The sequence below is a fragment of the Aquarana catesbeiana genome, linkage group LG06 (assembly GCF_042186555.1).
Source record: "Aquarana catesbeiana isolate 2022-GZ linkage group LG06, ASM4218655v1, whole genome shotgun sequence".
In the NCBI taxonomy this organism is placed as follows: Eukaryota; Metazoa; Chordata; class Amphibia; order Anura; family Ranidae; genus Aquarana; species Aquarana catesbeiana.
The window spans coordinates 59,576,048-59,584,569 of record NC_133329.1 but is presented as its reverse complement, the minus strand read 5'-3'; positions in this window follow the sequence as shown (position 1 = coordinate 59,584,569).

The following is an 8,522-nucleotide window of genomic DNA, read 5'->3' as shown; positions in this document are numbered from 1 at the left end:
TTTTTTTTACTTGACAGGTTGCTTTAAACTGACTTCATCTGCAGATCAGGTTCACCCCTTTGATCTGTAGATGAATAAACAGAAAGATACAAAAAGAAACAATGTTTCTTTTTATCTTTCTGTTTCGGCTTAGCAATGTTGTTGGTAAAGATTGGGCTGCTTTTTTTTTTTTTTTTGACAGCTCCAATTGCCAGGACCTAATTTACACTTCAGCTGTCAACAGGGGAACCCAATTGACAGCTGAATAAGTCATCTGTTGAACAGGGGAACCCCACTGACAGCTGAATAAGTCATCTGTTTAACAGGGGAACCCCAATTACAGCTGAATGAATCATCTGTTGTTAAGAACGCATCGGCCCTGGTCCTTACCAACTGGTAATTGCCGGCTTTTTTTTTTTTTTTTTTTTTACATTTCGGCTATCAATGGGGGAGTCCCAAAAGAATGTTTGATGTATGAATGTATTTTGTTACACAGAGCTGGATATTCTTCCACTGGGGGTCATTCTGAAGCCTCTTGAAGACTCCATTGATGAGATCTCTGCATGGAGTTCCCGGGTCTGCATGCGTGCTTTGCCTGTTATGCAATATTTAGGAAAAGTCTAAAAGTAATACTGGACTCATAAGGTTCTCTTATCTGTATTGATGTTGATATTGGTGATCTGGTTCTACACCAGCTTCTATGCCCCATGGTCTCCTTGACTTGTAATGTAATGTAACAAAAATGGAAATTGAAGTCCCACACAGCTGCTAAATGGTCCAGATATGACTTTATTCCAGTAGAGTTTGGGGGACAAATGAAAGAGTGTCCGAAATGTTTTAGGGGTCCAAATATGTCGCTTTTATCAGGGCTTAAGATTGAATAATAATAATGCATATGAATTAGGAATGAACTGGACTCAACCAGCTGTTGTCAGGACCCGTACTTGTAATCTCATTGGAAAAAGTACCATTAAAGATCCACTTCACTTCTAGTCCATATACCTTGTTTTTAATCTTAAAGTGTAGCTAAAGGTAAAACATTTTTTTTCCGGTTTGGATAGACTGGAGAGGGATTAGAACCCCTGTCAGTATTTATTGCTGTCTGTGCCCCCGTTAAGGAGATTCACCCTCTCTACTTGTCCTGTTTATCATTACCATTCAAAGAAAAACCCACATTTTGGGTTGTCCCCAGAAAAGTAAAAGAGGGGAAATCTTCCAATGGGGACACTAGTTCTGGTGACCTGGGGGGTGCCCAAGGAATTACCTTGATTTGCAGGGATTTCCTCTCACTTCCTGTTTGGCTATGAGACAGGAAGTGAAGAGAAATCTCCGCAATGGGACACAGATGGTGCAAAATATCTGACAGAGGTTATAACTCTCCCTTACTCTATCCAAAAGGAAAAAAAAAAAAAGTTTTGCCTATAGTTTTACTTCAAGCCCAGAGATACATTCCTACCTATAGATGTCATATGGAAGAAAACTGGTATAATATGGGGCACATAGATGTACTATGGGGACTGGTCACTAAGAGGTTAAAGGCAGGTTTGGTACAAGGATGGGGTGGGGGCAGAATTTCTCCTTCCAGTGACACCACTGATGCAGGGTCATTTTTACCTTCCAGTGGCACCACCAAAGCAGGGACATTTTTTTAATTTCAGTGACACCACCAACTCAGGGACATTTTTCCTTCCAGTGACACCACCAACACAGAGACATTTTTTTTATTTTCAGTGACACCACTAACACAGAGACATTTTTTTATTTTCAGTGACACCACCAACACAGAGACATTTTTTTATTTTCAGTGACACCTCTAACTCAGGGACATTTTTCCTTCCAGTGACACCACCAACACAGAGACATTTTTTTATTTTCAGTGACACCTCTAACTCAGGGACATATTTCCTTCCAGTGACACCACCAACTCAGGGACATTTTTCCTTTCGGTGACACCACTAATACAGGGACATTTTTTCCTTTGCTACCATCAGCCCCATACTTGTACACCAGTGATAATTATTTCAGTTGGCTGCAATATACCACAAACATTTTGGCGCACACCAATATTGGCCCTTTCCCCTTCTCCACCCAATGGGGGTTCGGAGGAAGGGTGCTGAGGGGAGGGGGCGTAGTTTCCCATCTTAGCCCTGGGCTCTGGATGACTTTTTCCTGGCACTGGTTAATAAAGAGTGGTCACTGAGGTGTTATCATATGAACACTGGAGTTTGGCCATTGAGGAGCTAATGCACATTCAATAGAGTCTGGTCATTGAGGAATTACAATGATTTGCTCCCTTGTGCTTCATTACCTACACCGTTGAATTTTTTTATTATATCTGTAGCACCATCTAGTATGCTAGAACTAGTGAAGGCTTGTAGTGTAAATTGTGTTAGTGTAGGTAACTTTAGTTTAGCTCAGGGCTAAGCCTGAGTCGTGTTATCTGGGTCAGGGTTCTGTGACTCAGAGTTGGGTGACTCATCTGGCAGCTCTCTCCGGCACTTCCCCCTGGTCTAGAAGTTGGCAGTTTGGGCTGTGAAGAGTCATGCCACATACACATGATCGGAAATTCCACCAGCAAAAGTCCGATGTGAGCTTTTGGTCAGAAAATCCGACCGTGTGTATGCTCCATCGGAATTCCCGCCAGCAAAAGATAGAGAGCAGGTTCTCTGTTTTTCCGTCGGAAAAAATTCCTATTGGAAATTCCGTTCATCTGTATGCAATTCCGATGCGCAAAAAAACACGCATGCTCAGAATCAGGTATGAGACGGAAGCACTCGGTCTGGTAAAACTAGCATTCGTAATGGAGATAGCACATTCGTCACGCTGTAAATTTTTGGATCTTTTAATGCAGCGCATTCTTTTGTTCTTTATAATGCTAGAAGAATGAAGTTGTTTTGCCGCTGATATTCAGACAGAGTTCTGACAAACTTATTTCTTTATTATTTCTTGTGATCTCCTTAACAATATTTTTACTTTTTAAAGCCAGATCTCCATAATAATGTTTTTAATTATTTTTATAGTGATTTTTTTTTCCTTTTTTTATTTAAATCAAGATCTCCTTTTTTTTGATTATTTTACATTTATTTTCTAGTGATCTCCATAATTATTATGTGTCAAATTACCACAACAACATTATTATCTTGTATTTTTTAACCTCAAGGAGGTTGGTGTCCCTTGTTAATTTGACATTGCATTTTTGAAATGTATCTGCCTACTCACAAACAAACTGTCCTTTTTTAATAAAAACACATAGGCAAGTATTTGCTGAAAACAAAATTACCATTTATTCTGGGTCACAACAAAAGAAAGAGGGAAGGCAACGCTGGAGAAACTGCAGAAATCCACGAAGCCTTTGGACCCCAGGGCAGACATCAACTATTTGAAAAAGAAAATTGGTAGCCTGAGGAGTCCATACAATAGTGAGCACAATCTGGTCCTAGACTCCGAGAGATCAGGAACAGCAGCAGATCACATATATGTCCCCGGGCTGTGGTACTACCACAGCCTGCGTCTTCTGTCAGACCAGACTGAACCCAGGCCATCACACTCTTTTCTTACTTGCACGCTTCCCTGCACGCTGTGGCTTTGTTCGTCGAGTTGTGGCAGGAGGAGGAGGAGGAAGAGGAAGAGGATGGACGAACTCAGAAAGGTGTGTATTTTCTGTCAGTTGGCCACTCAACCCCTTATTTAGGGTCTGTAAAATGATGTTCTCACAGATGAGCCATTGGCCCTCCATTTCCTGCATTTTCGATGCTACTATGCCGCCATAGCCCTCTTGAACGCTGGGGGGGGGGTCTCTCAGGGTCGCATGAGCATCCCGAATGAGGGCAAGTGCTGCCTCCTCCATGTTCCTCCCCTTCCTGGGCCTTTTGGGAGGAAGGCAGAGGGGAGGGACCTGGGATTGGGTCAGTCCACTGGGCCCAGCCACCTCCTGGCTGCCACTTCCCCCTGTCACCTCCTGGCTGCCACATTCCAGACCCTCATCCTGGCTGAAGCTTTCCTGTGTATAAAAAAGGGACATAGTTTTAGTTTTTGCTTCATCAATCACACACAATTTTCAGCTCATGACTGTTGCAAATTGAATGTTAATAAATAGAAAAGACTATCATTCTGACCCCAGCATTTTTCATTCTTGTCCCAATCATTTTTGGCCACTAATGTCTATTGATATGTAAAACACTTTTTTGTTCAATCATTAATTTATTATCAATAATAATATCTAGTTAACATCATTAGTTTTAGGACAAGAAACATGTAGAAAAATACTATACCTGCCTCAAGCTGGGCGCCTCCACTTCTTCCTGGATGGAAGGCCCAGGTTGGTCCTCGGATGGGGGGGAAGGAAGTGTGGAAAGTGATGACCTCACTTCAGTCTGGTCTTCCAGAAAAAGCATTTTGTTGTACCACAGACTGGGTACATACACGTCCTCTGCTGCTGCTCCTGACCTCTGGGATGCTAGTACCTTATTACACTCCTTCTTGTATGTGCTCCTCAAGCTATCAATTTTCCTGTCCAAAAAAAAAATAAAAAAATCGCTATGAAATAAATTATATTTGACTTGCCACAAACTGGGCAGATCCCTGTACCCATCGATAAACTGGCTCATAAACTCAAGCTTTTTGAACTGATTCATTATTTCTGCAAGACAAAAAACTAGAGAAAAGCTCTAATGTCAGGCTAAACTCTCATAATCTTATCACAATATAGGCCTCAATCTAGAAGCAGTATAGGCCACTGATGCCCCAAGTTAAAATGTTACCTTCTCACGATCGGCACTTCCTAAACTCACAGATCGTACATCCGACGCACGCGCGTTACGCTTTATATACACTGCGCATACGTGAAACTCTGCCCGCGTCGCCTGCCCCTGACGTTCTTTCTAGAATATTCCCCGCCCCTTCTCTTTCGGCGCAGTGGAAGAGAACATGACACAGCAGGTGCGTAATTCCAGTAACGACGTGGAAAGCCCGGAGCCAGAAACGTCCTGATCCGGGAGGAGATATAAGGCCTCAAATAACTCAGCACACCACAAACTGAGGATGTGGAGGAAGGAGAGGTGGATGACGTGGTTGAAATAGTGACCACAACAGGTGAGTGTCTGAGACCACAGCTTCAGGTAATAGATGTCTGCCTGCATATTTATAATACATGGTGTGTTTTTTTCTTTTAGGTGATGTGCATGTTGTGGAAGAACAATCTCCTCATTTCACCAGTGCTAGTTCACAAATGCTAATCCAAGACATAATGGTTTGTAGTCGGGATTTAGACATCATAAAGCAAAAAAACAATGATGTTGAACAAAAAATGATGAACATGATTGATGTATTAGGGAGAATCTAAATAACAAAAAATAGACACCATTTTGGAATTTTTTGGAGACATTTCCTAAAGTTTTAATACAATTAAAAAGCCAAATTTTGAACATGCACACAGTGTGTCAACATGTGCTATCTGCCATCATGGGATATCAATGTACGCGTTTTGTGGGTGCAACCCCTTCCTCGCAATTCAAGTAGGTGAAAGGAAGGGGTTGCACCCCCAAAACACGTCCTTTGATCCCCCATGATGGGAGCTAGCACATGTTGACATTAGGCATGGATCAGGAGGGGAATCCCCATTTTGAATCCCAATTTTTGTGCATCTTCAAAATTTGGCTTTTACAGGGGTGACATCACCCCATCTGATGAAGGCAAGATCAAAGTTTTGACATACTAATGTTTGATATTGCCTTCACTTTTTGTACGTTGAACTTTGTAAGTTCCAGAGTTGTGTATGTTATGGTTTGAAACATGCCTGTGTTAGAGCTGGCTCAGCCCTTCCTTCTCTGAGCTGGCCGCTCAGCTGTTGGCTAATTGCTAATCTGTCTCTTTACCTTTCTTTTACTCGCTTGCGGAAGCCTCCTGTACGTTTGCCTCCGAGCTTTGCAGTCCCACCTGTGCCTCCCTCACCTCCCATGCCTCCTGGTACCGAGTCAGTCAGTGAAGATGAACCCATGCACTTGGGCTTCACGCGTCTCTCTGTGGATGACAGAGCCTTTAGGAGGAGGGAGAGATTGTGCCTTTATTGTGGCCAAGCAAGTCACTTTTTGAAGTCTTGTCCTACCCGTCTTGGGAACACCCGAACCTTGAGGTCCTGTCATGGACAGACCTTAGGTGGTGTTGTGTCGTCCCCAATTATCCAGAAAGATAAGCCCCTGGTTTCTGTCACCCTTTCTTGGGCTAAGTCGTCTATCGAGGTACAGGCTCTAACCGACTCTGGGGCTGCAGGCCTGTTCATTGATGCTGCCTTTGTATCAAAGCACTCGATTCCACTGCAGCTGCGTGACACTCCACTTGCCATGGAGGCTCTTGACGGGAGACCTCTACAGCCTGCCCATGTGATTCATGAGACGGTTCCATTGTCCATGGCCGTAGGGGCTCTTCATCATGAAATAATCCAATTCCAAGTGATTTCCTCTCCTATGTTTCTGCTGGTTATTGGTTATCCTTGGTTACAGAGGCACAACCCCTCTTTTGATTGGCTCCATGCTGAGGTTTTCTCCTGGTGACCACAATGCCGTGAAACATGCTTCCGGAAGGTAGCCAAGGTCCTGTGTACCTCTTCACTCTCCTCCCTGCCACAGGAGTACCGTGATTTTAGAGATGTCTTTGACAAAGGTCAAGCCAGTAGTTTGCCTCCACACCGGCCGCATGATTGCACAATTGACCTTCAACCTGGTGCCACTCCCCCTCGTAGCCGGGTTTACCCCTTGTCGGACTTGGAGGATAAAGCCATGGAGGAGTATGTTGTAGACGCACATTCTCTGGGTTTTATCCGCAAATTCTCATCTCCTACTGGTGCTGGTTTCTTCTTTGTGAAGAAGAGGAGCAGTGAACTGAGACCTTGTATTGATTATAGGGGTCTCAATCGTTTCACAATTAAGAATGCCTACCCGATCCCCTTGATTACAGAGTTATTTGACTGCCTCAAGGGAGCAACGCTTTTCACTAAGCTTGATCTGAGAGGGGCTTACAATCTCGTGAGGATTAAGGAGGGTGACAAGTGGAAATCTGCGTTTAATACCAGAACAGGTCATTATGAGTATCTCGTAATGCCTTTTGGCCTTTGTAACACCCCGGCAATTTTCCAGGAATTTATTAACGATGTCCTCCGAGATTTGTTGCAGTTATGTGTGGTGGTTTATCTCGATGATATCCTCATATTTTCCAAGTCCCTGGAGAGCCACCACACAGATGTTGTGTGCTTCAGAAATTAAGAGAGAACAATCTCTATTGTAAACTGGAGAAATGTGAGTTCCAATGGGAACAGGTTAAATTCCTGGGCTGTCATTTCCACTGCCGGTTTTTCAATGGACCCAGAGGAACTTTCGGCAGTCCTACAGTGGCCTCCACCCATGGGGTTACATCCTCTGCAGAGTTTCCTGGGTTTTGCCAACTATTATCGGAAGTTTATTCGTAACTTATCATCTCTGGTAAAGCCCCTGACCGATATGACCAGAAAGAACGGTAACCCACAGAGTTGGTCTCTAGAGTCCATTAAGACCTTTGAAAGTCTCAAGGCTACCTTTGTTTCTGCTCCTGTGTTGGCACATCCTGATCCTACTTTACCTTTTATCCATGAGGTTGATGCTTCCGAGACTGGTGTTGGTGCCCTTCTGTCTCAACGTCCTACCTCTGAGAGTCCTATGCATCCTTGTGGCTACTTTTCCAAGAAATTGTCACCTGCCGAGTGCAATTACGAGATTGGTGACAGAGAGCTGTTGGCAATCATTTTAGCCCTGTAAGAATGGAGACATCTCCTCGAAGGTACCACTGTGCCGGTTCTCATTCTTACTGACCATAAGAATCTCACATTCTTGTCTGAGGCTAAATGCCTCTCTCCCAGAAGGGCGCGATGGGGTCTTTTAATGTCAAGTTTCAATTACATTGTCTCATTCTTACCCGGTACTAAGAATGTAAGGGCTGACGCCTTGTCACGACAATTTTCCTCCACTTCCAAGTTGGAGTCGGTTCTGTTTCCTATGATTTCTCCTGATCATATTCTGGCTATGGTTCGCACCAGTCTTAATTGTCCTTCCGGTGACAAAATTCTTGCTGCTCAGGTCGATACTCCTCCTGAGAAACCTTGTGACTGCTGCTTTGTCCCAGAGTGTCTCCGTACTGCCGTGCTCCAGACTTACCATTCCCCCAAGGCAGCTGGCCACCCTTGTAAGAATCAACTCGTTTGGGCCATTTGCCAACAATTCTGGTGGCCTAGTCTACGTGCTGATGTAACTGCCTTCGTAGCTGCCTGTTCCGAGTGTGCTCAGAATAAGACTCCACGACACCTTCCAGTGGGCCTCCTACAACCCATACCCAATGCAGAGAGGCCCTGGACCCACCTGTCTATGGATTTCATTGTGGAGTTGCCCAACTCCCAAGGCAACACAGTTATCCTTATGGTGGTTCGCCGGTTCTCAAAAATGTGTCATTGTATTCCACTTAAGAAGTTGCCCACTTCTAAGGAACTGGCTTCCATTTTTGCACGGGGGATCTTTCGCTTA